The 14,753-nt window shown below is 36.7% G+C and overlaps 1 long non-coding RNA gene across 1 annotated transcript; it reads left to right on the forward strand.

Annotated features, from left to right (window-relative positions):
• The first annotated feature begins 11,735 nt into the window (after positions 1-11,735).
• LOC142153877 (uncharacterized) lies at positions 11,736-14,059 on the forward strand. Its single transcript, XR_012691577.1, has 2 exons — positions 11,736-12,476; positions 13,777-14,059. It is a non-coding gene; the product is annotated as an uncharacterized LOC142153877 (long non-coding RNA).
• Positions 14,060-14,753: the final 694 nt, after the last annotated feature.

Consider the following 14,753-nt stretch of genomic DNA (forward strand, 5'->3'; position numbering starts at 1 on the left):
TCACAATTTCCTGTTGGATTTGCCCTGCCAGCCGGATCACATTGGCATTAACCTCCCTAACTGAGAAATGTAAGGCCTTCACAGCCCCAGTCATTTGGATCATAGACACATTAGCCTGCTACATAGCAGCTGCAATCCGGTTCAATGCAGCAGGGATCTGGCTATTGGTGCGGTGTACCCGCCTCAACTGGGCCGCAATGTGTGACATGTGCCTAGTTTGACTCTCCATAAAGCTGGATTGCTGCTGCTGAAAAAGGCCAATAGACAGCGCCATTTCTCTTGCTGGGTCCATAGTTGGAGGTGTAGGTTGCTGGTGTGATGGTGGTTCTGCAGGCCCAGGTGAAAGCTCTTGGAGGCCAGAGAAAAATTCGGGAGTCTCCCGGACATTCCGGGAGAGTAGGCAACTATGCTATGTATGGCTGAGGGGGCTAAAAATGCAAAGTTTTTTTTACCTACAAATATGAGGATGTAGTCAGCCAAATGCTGCTAGACCGTGCTTTGGGGTAAACTAATACTATTTTAGTACTCCCTCTGTGTAGTACATGCTGGGGTATTTTGACTGCGTGCTTGAAAAAGTGGAGATGTTGCCTAAAGCTACCAATCAGATTTTAGCTGTCATTTTGTAGAATGCAATAAATAAAGTTATAATCTGATTGGTTGCTATAGGCAACATCTCAGTTTAGTAAATGTAGCCCTATGTTCTCATTGCAAACCATATATAAAAAAAAACGAAATATAACATTGACAGCAACATTTGCACAGAAAATCTACATTATTTCACTCCTAAACAGAAATCACGCAACTGCTTGCTCTTCTGTGCCCGAATCTCTCACTGAAGGTGGAGGTGTAGGTCTCGGACTGGGACTTAACTGCGGTCCTGGCGAATCTGGATGTATTAGAAAAAGCATACAATGTATTTGCAGCAAAAAGCAATTTACAAATATACAGTTTATTTGAAAAAAAAATTGCAATTGAAAAAACAGTTTAAAAAAAAAATAATTGTCCTTTAACAACTGATAGAGTAAAAAAGACACTTTTAAAATAAAAACACATTTTCAATAGTGTTAGCGTAAAAAGGGCAAATAACTCACCAACTCCTTGGGCAAACGAGGGCGAATCTGTGTCTTGCACATTTATCCCCTCAACAATTTAGGCCGGCATGATCTGGCGCAGCTTCTCCTCATAAGTAGTATATTCGATATGAAGAGGGGGACCACCACCCGTTCTTCTTGTTGACCTCCTTTCCTCGGCCATTTTCTCTTTAAGCCTCCTCTTGATATCAGAGAAGTGCTTGCGGCAGTGCGCCACTGTCCGCTTTAGTGGGCCCACCGCATTCACTGCATCACATACTCTCCCCCACAATTGGTGACGCCGCCTTAGAGGAGTCCGGGCTGCCAGGTTGCCTAAGATGACCTCATAGCAGGGAACAATGTGGTGCACCAGCACACAATTCTCATCATGGGAGAAACGGACATTCCTCCCTGTCTTGGACTTCCTGCCCTGTCCTGACTCCTCAAAGTCTCCCTCTCTCTCCTCTGCCCCCTCAATCTCCATCTCCCTCTCCTCAACCTCTGCTCCCCTCCTCTCTCTGGACATATTCACAAATAAATGTGAAACACATAAAACACAGAAAGGCTTACAAACACAAAGGACAAACTACACTAACTACAGACACACTCTCAACACAGTCACACACAAGTAACACAGACAAAGGACAAGTCAAACACAAAAAATACAAGACAGAAAATAAATGAGAAAATAAATGTACAAAACAGGACTACTCACACTTCAAGCAGAATTCGCACCACCAAACCACCAAACTCCAACTTTCACCAAACCACAATCCTCCAAACTCCTCTCACAAAACTCCTCAAAACCCTATCAAAGAAAAAGTGGCAGGCCAGTGGATTAAAGAGGGCTTGTGATGTAAAATTTCCTGACTTTGAAAATAGCCAATAGTAACAGGCCATGAGACAGGTGTAATTTTCAAAAAAACCATCTTCACACGAAAGCGCCATCATTTAAAGCAAAAGCGCCATGTTCTATTCAAAGCCGCCGGCGGCTTTGAGCATTACATCCCGCCGTGACATCGCCGGTGGCTTTAAATTGAAGATCAAATGCGCCCATTCGTAAATCCGACTGTTTGCAATGCAAACCCGCCAGAAAACCGCGGCGATGCATGGCGACTTCAAGCCGCCATGCATCCCGCCTGATAGTTAATCTAGCCCTTGGAGTGCTAAATATTATTTTTTTAGACTGCTTACAAACAGGACTTTTGACAACCAGAAAAAAGAATGCAAAAGAACGGGGGACACCCCAAAAGCTCTTGGAGTGTTAAATATAATTTTTTTAGACTGCTGACAAACAGGACTTTTGACAACCAGAAAAATGAATGCAAAAGAATGGGGGACACCCCAAAAGCACTTGGAGTGCCAGAAACTGAACAAAAACCCTCCTCTATCCTCCTCTTACTGCTGTAACAACTGGTATTAAGATTACAATGGTATTGAATAGAAACAATAATGTGTCCAATTACTAGTCTGTCCCTGCGCTGATATAGCCAGTGTGACCAGTGTGACCTAACCCTGCTTTCTCCCTCTGTCAAATGGCGATGGATTGCTGTGGAGGCTGGTATTTATGCTTTTCAAATCTCACGAGAACCAAGCTCAGAAATACGAATACGTCACGATGACGTTTTGCCTCAATTTCGAATTCGAATGGGCGGGAGAGTACCGAGCCTGCTCGACTCGGTACTCGGATAGGGTAAATTCGGATGAAATCGTATCTCGGGGAACCGAGCCCGCCCATCTCTACTTTTGACCAACTGATCCTTTCGCTTTTGGACCTGCAGCAATTTATGGGTCCACAACCAAAAAGGGCAAAACTTTTAAAAACAGGACCCACTAATAAACTCTACAATATTTCTTACTTTTCTTATGTAACACCCCTTCTGCACACCCACTGAGCAGGAATGGCGATGTAGTCTCACCTTCTTATCTCTAGTCAAGTACCTCTACCCAAAAATTTTAATTTGCTTTAAGGACTCAGAAGGAATACTCCTGTACCTATCACCAAGCCTCAATTATAGAGCCACACACGAAGCCACTCATTTAAAATAAACATCGGGGCACATTTATTAAAGGGCAAGTGGGGAAATGGTGGATTGGTGGTGAAAAGTGGCAATGGACAATAACACTATTATGACAATGGTAAATATATTGTAAATAATAATTCAGAATAGGGTGTACAGGCTAAAAATAAATCAGGTCCCTTAAGGGAAAATTTAGTAACCACACTGTCTAAAAGAAACAATTAAATTGTACTGAAAGGATTTCAAATTAGTTTTATTACACGAATATACAACATAAAATCAAAAACACTGCAATAAAAGATCAATCTTTTATCATAAAAGCACTTCAAATGTTAGAGCAGTCTGAGCAATTACCAATCAATAAGCTTATATATATATATATATATATATATATATATATATATATATATATATATATATATGTATATATATATATTTATATATATATATATATATAGGCTTAAAGGTTTAATACTTCGCTATTAAATTTGTGTTGATGTTAGTAATAATTATAAAGCATGACATTTAGCAAATGCACAGATACAAACATAACTTGTTGCCCAGATATATATATATATATATATATATATATATATACAGTCAGGTCCATAAATATTGGGACATCGACACAATTCTCATATTTTGGGCTCTATACACCACCACAATGGATTTGAAATGAAACTAACAAGATGTGCTTTAACTGCAGACTTTCAGCTTTAATTTGAGGGAATTTACATCCAAATCAGGTGAATGGTGTAGGAATTACAACGGTTTCTATATGTGCCTCCCACTTTTTAAGGGACCAAAAGTAATGGGACAAATTAAACAATCCTACATCAAACTTTCACTTTTTAATACTTTGTTGCAAATCCTTTGCAGGCAATTACAGCCTGAAGTCTGGAATGCATAGACATCACCAGACGCTGGGTTTCATCCCTGGTGATGCTCTGCCAGGCCTATACTGCAAATGTCTTCAGTTCCTGCTTGTTCTTGGGGCATTTTCCCTTTAGTTATGTCTTCATCAAGTGAAATGCATGCTCAATCAAATTCAGGTCAGGTGTTTGACTTGGCCATTGCATAACATTCCACTTTTTAGCCTTAAAAAACTCTTTGGTTGCTTTTGCAGTATGCTTCTGGTCATTGTCCATCTGCACTGTGAAGCACCGTCCAATGACTTCTGAAGCATTTGACTGAATATGAGCAGATAATATTGCCCGAAACACTTCAGAATTTATCCTGCTGCTTTTTTCAGCAGTCATATCATCAATATATAAAAGGGAACCAGTTCCATTGGCAGCCATACATGCCCACGCCATGACACTACCACCACCATGCTTCACTGATGAGGTGGTATGTTTTGGATCATGAGCAGTTCCTTTCCTTCTCCATACTCTTCCCTTCCCATCACTCTGGTACAAGTTGATCTTTGTCTCATCTGTCCATAGGATGTTGTTCCAGAACTGTAATGGCTTTTTTAGATGTTGTTTGCCAAACTCTAATCTGGTCTTCCTGTTTTTGTCACCAATAGTTTTGCTCACCAATAGTTTACATCTTGTGGTGAACCCATTATATTCACTCTTGTGAAGTCTTCTCTTGATTGTTGACTTTGACACATATACACCTATCTCCTGGAGAGTGTTCTTGATTTGGCCAACTGTTGTGAAAGGGTTTTTCTTCACCAGGAAAGAAATTCTTCTGTCATCCACCACAGTTGTTTTCCGTGGTCTTCCAGGTCTTTTGGTGTTGCTGAGCTCTCCGGTGCATTTTTTCTTTTTAAGAATGTTCCAAACAGTTGATTTGGCCACACATAATGTTTTTGCTATCTCTCTGATGGGTTTGTTTTGATTTTTCAGCCTAATGATGGCTTTCTTCACTGTGACAGCTCTTTGGATCTCATATTGAGAGTTGACAGCAACATATTCCAAATGCAAATGTCACACCTAGGATCAACTCCAGACCTTTTTGACTCCTTTTGACTTCTAACAAGGATAGAGTAGATCCACTTAATGTGGACACTAGTTGCCCTTATAAAGAGAAAAATCAAGATATGAAACCTGGAAAAAAGAATTACAACACAAGGTTAGAATGGGCATTTATTTCCAAATATAATAAGGCATCCTCTAAGGTACAACAAATTATTCGCTCAAATTACCCTATTCTTAAACAAGATCCTGTACTTAAAGCACTTCTACCTAAAGATCCAACAGTGGTTTTTAAAAAGGCTAATAACCTGAGAAACATTTTAGCTCCTAGCTTTTTAAAACCCCAGAACAGTACAGTCCAGAAGACTGGTATGAAAGACAACGCCACACTATCTGGTGAGCCACTCTTGGACTGGATTCCATCCACTCCGGATGGCTCATTTAGATGTGGAGGACAACGGTGCATTACATGTAAATTTATATGCAATAGAGTTTTCTCGGTAGAATCCACTGAGGAAGGTAATATTAAAAAATATAACATACGGGGATTTATTAATTGCAATTCAACTTTCGTGATTTACCTACTGAGATGCAATTGTAATTTGTACTACATAGGACGTACAACGAGAAAATTAAAAACTAGGTTTAATGAACATAGAAGGAATATACTGAAAGGTCTGAAGACACACAGTGTATCAAGACATTTTCTTGAAAAACATGATTGTAATCCTGAGGGCTTATCTGTTATGGGATTGGAATTCATGAAACCAACATCGAGAGGGGGAGATAGATACAGAGTCCTATGTAAGCAAGAAGTTTTTTGGATTTATCTCCTAAATACATTATCCCCGTTGGGTCTAAACAAAACGATTGAAATGAATCAAATAGTTTAGATTAATTTAATATACTTTGTTCCTCCCAATGGAATCCGTATGCAATTTTGTTTTGTTCTGTTGACTTGTGCTCATCTAATGCTAGATCTGACTATGTTATGTTGGTCTCCTCTTTGTTCATTGAGAGATATATATACATCCTCTTTATTAATGCTAATATAGGTTTTTGAATCACGCAAAGGGGATGTAAAAGAGGAAGAAAATGATATGTTCTTTCATTATTGAGTCGTTTATAATGTAACCACTGATTTTTTCTTTGGTTTGTATCTAGTATCTGTATACTCTGCCTTTTAAAACATAAGATGAGATATTTATAGGTTTTGATAGATATCTACATACAGCGTAATAAGCTGCACCCTTTATTATTTTTATTTATTTATTTTTATCTAATTTAATTAATTAATTTATTTTTATTTTATTTTATTTTAGTAACTATGTTTAATTTAATTTATCCTCTCAACATTGTCAATATGTATAATTGTTATAAACAACTTAATAAGATAAAAGTTAAAATGTTATCTTGCTCTATATCTATACATATATATATGATTATGTTTCATGTTTAAGTTTATTGTCATCTAATGTGGTTTCCCTATATGTTTCACTGGCTTCTGTAATGTGGATTGATTGCTTGATTGGCAACAGATGCTTTTGGTTTTAATTGGCATGTTAGAACCATATATATCATTACCCAAATGACACTTGAGATTATCTCTGAGGAAGTTGCTTATTGCAATGAAACGCGTAAGATGTGACTCCGGGTTTAGTGCCTAAAACTGATTTTATACGCTACCACAGGCTCTTTTTACCAGCTTTAACCAACTGCAGGATTTTATCCAGGCTCCGTGTTATGTACACGACTGATTTAGGAGACTCTCACTACACACGGTGGAATCCACAATATCGGAAAGGTGTGTGAAAGAGGTATTTGTACCAACTACGCTCCGGAACCACCAAATAGGTAAATCATTTTGGGAGGAAGATTTTTCATTAGCACCCTTCATCGTGGTGCATACGAGGTTGGAAAGGATCTATAACGGGTGATTCATTATACAATCCAGGTATCTGGTAAGGAATTTATCTATCTGTTCCAATAACCCGATGAACATTGTTATTCTGGATATATCTACACCTCTAACAAAATCTATACCTCCATAACTTACCTCCAATTGATTACCTATATGAATACTTTGCGGGACTACTATTAAATACCTTTTGGTATTACTACTGCCACACATGACAATATTGGGAGTAGTTACCATCTAATCAAGGTATTTTAGATCATCATCTCCATTGTATTTGTACTTAAGAGACACTGTTTAACGAGTCCGGGAATTGGAGTGACTTTTTACCCGCACTTAATTATAGTGGTTTTTATACAGAGATTCACAAGGATTAAGAACTGATATGTTTTTTGAGCTCCTTTCTGAAAATACTTGGCTGGTCAAAGGAATGAGCCTGATGTAGTATCACCATTTACATTGCTCTTTGAGGAATTTATATCTGGATTAATATAGGTGCACCTATACTGTTGTTAATATCCTCAAGAGGTGGTGTTTAATATCATCTAATATTATGTATTTGTTTTAATAAAATATTTTTATACCACATTACAGTGCCAGTGATTTTATGATCTGAGGACGTACTGCAATCTGTTCCTTTATAACTCCAGACCTTTTACCTGCTTAATTGACGATGAAATAACGAGGGAATAGCCCACACATGTCCATGAAATAGCTTTTGAGTCGATTGTCCCATTACTTTTGGTCCCTTAAAAAGTGGGAGGCACATATAGAAACCGTTGTAATTCCTACACCGTTCACCTGATTTGGATGTGAATTCCCTCAAATTAAAGCTGAAAGTCTGCAGTTAAAGCACATCTTATTAGTTTCATTTCAAATCCATTGTGGTGGTGTATAGAGCCAAAAATATGAGAATTGTGTCAATGTCCCAATATTTATGGAACTGACTGTATATATATATATATATATATATATATATATATATATATATATCCTGTGGCAAGAGCCCACTACTGCAGAAGAACACACAAACAACTTCTTCCTTTTTATGGTGCTTTATTGTCAGGATGGTAAATGTTTTGACACCGTATACTTGCACAGCAATTCTGGAGACCCTATACGCTAGCTATACATAGACCAGCTCTCTCTTAGGACCAGCCAGCTTACCCACCGTTGGTCTCCGTGCATAAATGAAACAAACAAGCTTTTATACCTGATACTCCTCCCCCAGCCTTAGCTTGATGGACAGGTGACACACCCACCTTCTCTTTAAAAGAAAACGCCCCATCACTGGCTCTGTTTGTACTAACAGACACGCCCTGTCTGTTTGCTGAGAGGAAGGATTTCTCTATCATGTAAGTTAATCAAACTTAAACTATTGTTTGTTACACATAAGTCATTAATCTAGGTGCATTACTGCACAAATGTTTTACTCTACTTCCATGCTTTCTCTGCATATTGCCAACTAAATGCCTCCCTTTGTTACAATATATATATATATATATATATATATATATATATATATATATATATATATATATATATAAATCAAGCTGTTTGGAGCATAGTTTTCTTCCCAAGTGTGTTTCTCCACATACTGGGCCTTACACATTGAGAGACACATAACACACTGAGGAAGCTATACACTGTGGTAAAATGTGTTGGACAAATCCTACACTTCAGTTTGAGTTTAATTTAATTCATGTATATCCCAATTTATACTTGTTATTGACTTACTCTTCACCCGCATTGCTGTCCATACACTATCTTAGCTACTTTCTCATTATCTTTATATATGTGAACATCATGAAAATCAATCCAACCATCAAGCTCGCTGCCTGGGTTTCATCCTTGACTCAGAACTGTCCTTTGTTTCCCGCATCCAGTCTATATCCAAATCCTGTTACAGACATGTAAAAAATATTTTTGGAATATGTATGTTCACATTTCACACAAGATACTGCAAAAACTTCCCACATTTACTATTGCAATTCTCTTCTTACCGGTCTTCGCCTAACCAGATTTTCACCCCTACAGGCTATTTTGAATACAGTGGCTAGAATATTTTCATTGCAAAATCCTCTAACCTCTTACTGGATCATATAGTCCTACACACTTTTTCCCATTGCTATCTGGTAGCACCAATATACAATAAGTGGCACTTAACCTTGTGTATTAAACTCCTATTTTCCTATAGATTGTGAGCTTGCTAGTAGGTTCCTGATATCACTTTATCTATCTGTTAATACCCAGTCTGGAGTTTTGTTCCCAATTGTAATGCACTATGGAGTAATCTGGTGCTATATTAATAAATGTTAATAATCAATGGGTACTTGATCTCTCTCCTCTCTACTGTGTATAAAATTGCACTGTACATTAGGGACAAGCTTCCACGAAACTTTGAAAAAAAATAATAATCATTTAAAAATAATTCCTGCAACTAAAATGTTGCTGTGAGGTGTTAACACCACGTGATATTTATTCTAACGGTCATTGTTTACGATAAAATAACACTTATTTAATTAGCAGAAATACTGTAAAATGAGACTATATACAGCTAATTCCTATGGTTTATTGTTATTGCTTAATACAGTTGTATATGTAAATTGCATTATATGCACATGTACATATATTTGAAACACTTTCAAAAACCTCTTGACTTTTTGAAAGGTTACAAGGAACATTTCACAAAGTACAACTGTACAGAACACTGCTGGCAGCATGAAATATACATAAAATGAAAAAAGCCTATGAAAGTCAATGAATAGGGAATTGTAACTTGACATCAGTGATAATTTCAGCAGAGCCACTGATATGGAATGTACATATAGTTTCATATATATGTATATAACTATATATATATATATATATATATATATATATATATATATATATATATATATAGTATATTAAATTTAGATGAACAATAGATGCCATTATAACCCCCCAGAAAGCCAATAGTTTAGGTACAACATGTCAGAGATTGCATTCACAGTCTACATTAAATCACGTAAAAGTTTATTAAGTTTATTTAAGTTTAAGCTTATATTTATTGTTTAGCAGGATTATGGGTAATGCAAAACACATTTATCGTAGAAAATTAAATAATTTTTTGTACATTAATTTAAATATGTTACATTGGGTTTTATAAACATTCCACCCTTTATCTGTGAAAACAATTTGTTTTTTTGCTCTTATGCAAAATGTACCTTTCAGCAGCAGCTCTTCTACACTGACACATGAATGTAAGCAGTCTTCCAAAACTGCTGAAGAAAAGGGGTTAATGATATTATTTTAAGGGGCAATCTGAATTAAATATTGTACTTTTCATAGACACTGTATTAGGCTTCAAATTCCAAAATGTGTTGTGTTATATACATGAACAAATGAGCATGTGTTTTTAAAATACTATACAATAGACAAATGCTATATGCATATATCATAAAAAGTGCAGTGTCGTGAAAGCCACACTTTATTAGCATTTGGGTGTATTGCATTCTTGCTGTGTCGTGGTTTTTCAAACATTTATGCTTGCATTTGATGCAAGTTGAATGCATTGATATCAGTGGTGCGACCTTCAGTGACCTCCTAAATGCAAGGAAAAATGGTAGCTAACAAATGCATGACAAATTCGTTTGCCATGTGTTTACACTTGTATTTTTAAACATAAATCAAACACCAAATAGTAATTGCTTTACAAACACTCACCATAGTTAATGAGAAAGGTATTAATTGTTAGTGATACATGCTTGGAAAATTGTTAAATTTATTTACAATATTTTATATTTTATTTAAAATTTAGCTGTTATTAGATTTCTATGATCTCTCAAAAATGTTTCTGTGAAAGATTGTCAATCAAGTTTCTGATACCGAAACTAAAATAAGGCTAGAACTGTCAGCTCTCTAGTTGCAGTTGACAGTTTTATTGCTACCTTGACTTTTAAGTCATTTTACATTCAACATATTATACAATTCATAGTCTGTACAATTCAATTGTACTGGCATGAATAATTACCCTTCAGTTTAGTAAGGATAATATAAAACATTTTAATTGATATTGTTAAATATGATTTTTTGTTAAGGCCTCATAAGGCCTTTGTTCAGCCATTTTATTGTAACTTGTATAGAAATATTATTTGCTAGAAGAGATTATTCATTTTTCTGTTAACTTGCAGTTTTGCAATATGTGAGCCTATGGCCTTGAAGTTGAACTAATAGAGAACACCTGAAGAATGTAACCAGTTATGAAAACAATAATGAGCTTCATATCCAGCTGGTAGTATAGGAGCTGTATCCATGGTGTTACACATAGTATATCTCCAACTCCCCTTGAGATAAGAAATAATAGGCTCATCTGTCCTTAGAAGGGGGAGAAAAGTAAACACCTCAAGAATACGTGAGAAAGTTAATCAGTAGCGCTTCTCATAAACTAGTGGTATAAACTATTGTATGCATATGACGTAGGATTCATTTATTCAGTAGCCTATAAAAACCTGTATCTTTGTATCAATAAACTAGAGAATATTCCTTGTATACAGAACTTGGTCTGTGTCAATTCTCTCCAGCTGATTGAAGCGCTTCCAGATATACTTGACACCACAGGCAGACTTGGGTCAGAATTTTAGATCTAACAACTTGGAGGTCCCACCGAGATTCGCTGTCCAGCAGGCTACAAGACAGACAACGGAGGTTTCCCAGCACATTGAACCCCAACATCCGCGGTCAGTAGATTTCTACTCGTTGGTCTTCCTAGTCTGGGTCACCTCATGTCTGTCTGAGGCACCTGACACGCGAATTTGTGAGTCTCAAGTATCATCTGATTAATATAATACAGTATTAACCCAATTTGTTTACTGTAATTGTATTGTTGATTAGATTTTTGAAAGATGATTGAATTTTGAGTGCATGTGTTTGTACCTATGTATGATGTATAAAGCATAAAAGTCACATAAGACATTGATCAAAGAAGCATGTAATGGAATAGAGGGATTTAGAGAGTTATTGTTTTGAACATTGAGTGAACATTTTAGACACCATCCCCAGAGGTATATCAAAGAAGGGAGATTCTGTAATCTGCCCAAATTGTGTAAGAGAGATTTCCAAAAGACCTTCGTCCCAGATACTGTCAAAGAAGCTATTTAGCACGGACATCCAGTACAAGGAGTCCACAGAACGGGACGTCCAGTGCAAGGACAACCCACAGAAACTAGATAAGAGTCCCGATTTGGACTCAACAGAATACTGTCAATACGAGTAATATAGATAGTAAACAAATGACAGCAGCTCCCTCATAGATATGATGCACAAAGACTAAAGGAAATGGGGGAGTAGAAGGTCTGCAGGGAATTTTTCAAGAAAGCGGGGATAGCCAAAGATATGTGTGGATGGAGAAACAAAGGTGTTGCAAGTGGTAATGTGACAAGAACAAAGGGGTATTGAGATCAAACCCCAAGAGATTGTTTGAGGTGGCACAGGAAAGTTAAGAGATCTGAAAAGTCGAAATATATGTGGATATGCTAAATGCATCGGAAGCTGAATAATGAATCAAGTAGGTTGTATATTATAAATGTATGTTTGATCCTGTGCAGCTGAATAAGTGAAATGTGCCCCTCCCTTATTCTGTGTAAATGATTTCAGTGTGTTGAGATAAGAAGCACACTGTTTTTTTTGTTTTTTGACAATGTATGTAAAATTGAAAAAAAATGTGTCCGGAGTGCTGATTGATGATAACATGTTGAAGCTAACTTGTATTTAGTGTAATGCTGGGACTTGTAGTTCCACAGCAGTAGGCTGGAAGATGTCAGTTAAGTTTTCTTTCTCTGTATGTGAGTTTTGTCTCCGTCTTACTGCGTGTGAGGGAGATCCGTGATAATTCACATTGTTTGTTCTCTGTCTTAGTGCTCTATAAGGGAGATGTTTGATTTACTTTAAATCACAATGTTTGTCTGTCTTGTCCGTTTTTTACAAGAGACATGTTTCAAGGTTGAAAAAGTTGTACATTCATTGCTTAATGATAAGCTTTTAAAAAGATACAAAAGAAGTTTTAAAATGTTTGGTCCGATTGCACGGACAAGATTGTAAATAATGTACATTATCACTATAAGTACTAGTGTCAGAACAAAGCTGGCTGGGATCCAACAAGCCGTTTCTGTATTTGAACAAAATAATTTTGTTTCTGAAGTTCAGAAATATAGCTTTCTCTTTAATGAAGTTGAGAATTGTGGGAGTGAGCTTACATGCTGTTTTTATCTGTGTTAAAATGGCGCTGATGAATGTTCTCAGAAATCAGGAGGGTTTGTTATGCCTTTAAAGAAATGTTACGAGATAAAATGTCGTCTGTGAGCGAGACTTAAGTGAATATATTTTTACTTTGAACACGAAAATCACAGAATCTAGAAATATGTGTGAATATTTGGTCACGGGAGAGAGATTTTGTTGAGAAAATGTTGAATGATTTACAGACACAATGTATTGTGTCTAACGAGAGTACTCTGATTTATGAGACAGTGCTGCTTTTAAAATGGTTGAATACTTGGAACCAAGATTCCAGATTGAATGTTTCTAAACCCGGAAATTTAATTAGTGTCATTTAAAAGGGCTGTACTAAGAGATGATAAGAAAGGAGTGGCTTTGAACACTCGCCCAGGTCTCGTCACTTTGACATTCTCTATTTGTGAAATTAGGGACTGCCCCTTTGAGGAAATCAAGGCATGGAACGCATAGCGTCACAGTTAAGCTTTTAGCAGCTGTTCACTGGTTACCTGATAACAGTATACACGCATGTTACAGTTACAGTAATTCCTAGTAAATAAATGTTAATCTCTATGCAAAAGTTTTTTTATTCACAGGTCTCCAGCTGCAAAGACCCATTAGGCAATCCAGATTGCATTGATTTAACTTCCAATGCACCATCTTTGCACCACAACAAACATAAGTATAAACTAATGAAGGATTTAAATAACGTAAACTCTTCTGAGTAATGATTACCTTGTTTTGGAAAGAGATATTAGAGTTTATGTGCTATTCGCATAGCAAATGCATGAACTAGGTGGTTTTTCTGTATGTGCAGAAAGCAAAAGGTTTTTATTTGTATCCTCATTACAGTTTTGAGTAAATCAGTGTTTGTAAAGACATTTACTGCCCTTATTTACTGTGCTATAATTGTCATATACTGTAAATAATTCTTTTTATTGTGGGTATGGTAATGCATTGATGGGAATTCTATATTTTTACAGAAATGAAAAAGATTTAAGACTTTAAGAGCAATTGTATGTGCTCCTGCATTAGCACTTCTGGATCATAGCAAGCCATTTATACTCTCCTCTGAGCAGAACCAAATGTTTAACCAATTTTAAGCTGAAATAACTTCAGCGCCAGCACTGGCTTTGCCAGATTATGACAAGCCTTTCACATTATTTTGTTATGAAGTCAGTGCACATGTACAAGGAGTACTGACACAAATACATGGTCGCAAGCTAAGGTCACTTGCATACTACTCTGCTTTAGTGCTTGAAAAGAGTATAGATATTGTGCTAGGACACCCAGTTACCTTAACGGTATCGTACGTTGTGACAGAAACCAAGCACAAGCAAAACATTTGTTACCGGCCAGATTTACTAAGTATGAAGATATACAGCACAAAGGACATTCCCTCCTATTGTGAAATGAGTGACATATAACACTTGCCGAGCGCACTGTGTATTTTCTTCCTCCCTTTCCTTTTTTATTAGAAGACAAAAAAAAAAAAAAGGAAGCACAAGAGGCCCCAGAGCCTCTCATGTTCACAGATATATGTTAAGACCTTCAGACAAGGGGAATCTGAGTA

This window comes from Mixophyes fleayi, chromosome 1 (assembly GCF_038048845.1).
Source record: "Mixophyes fleayi isolate aMixFle1 chromosome 1, aMixFle1.hap1, whole genome shotgun sequence".
Taxonomy (NCBI): domain Eukaryota; kingdom Metazoa; phylum Chordata; class Amphibia; order Anura; family Limnodynastidae; genus Mixophyes; species Mixophyes fleayi.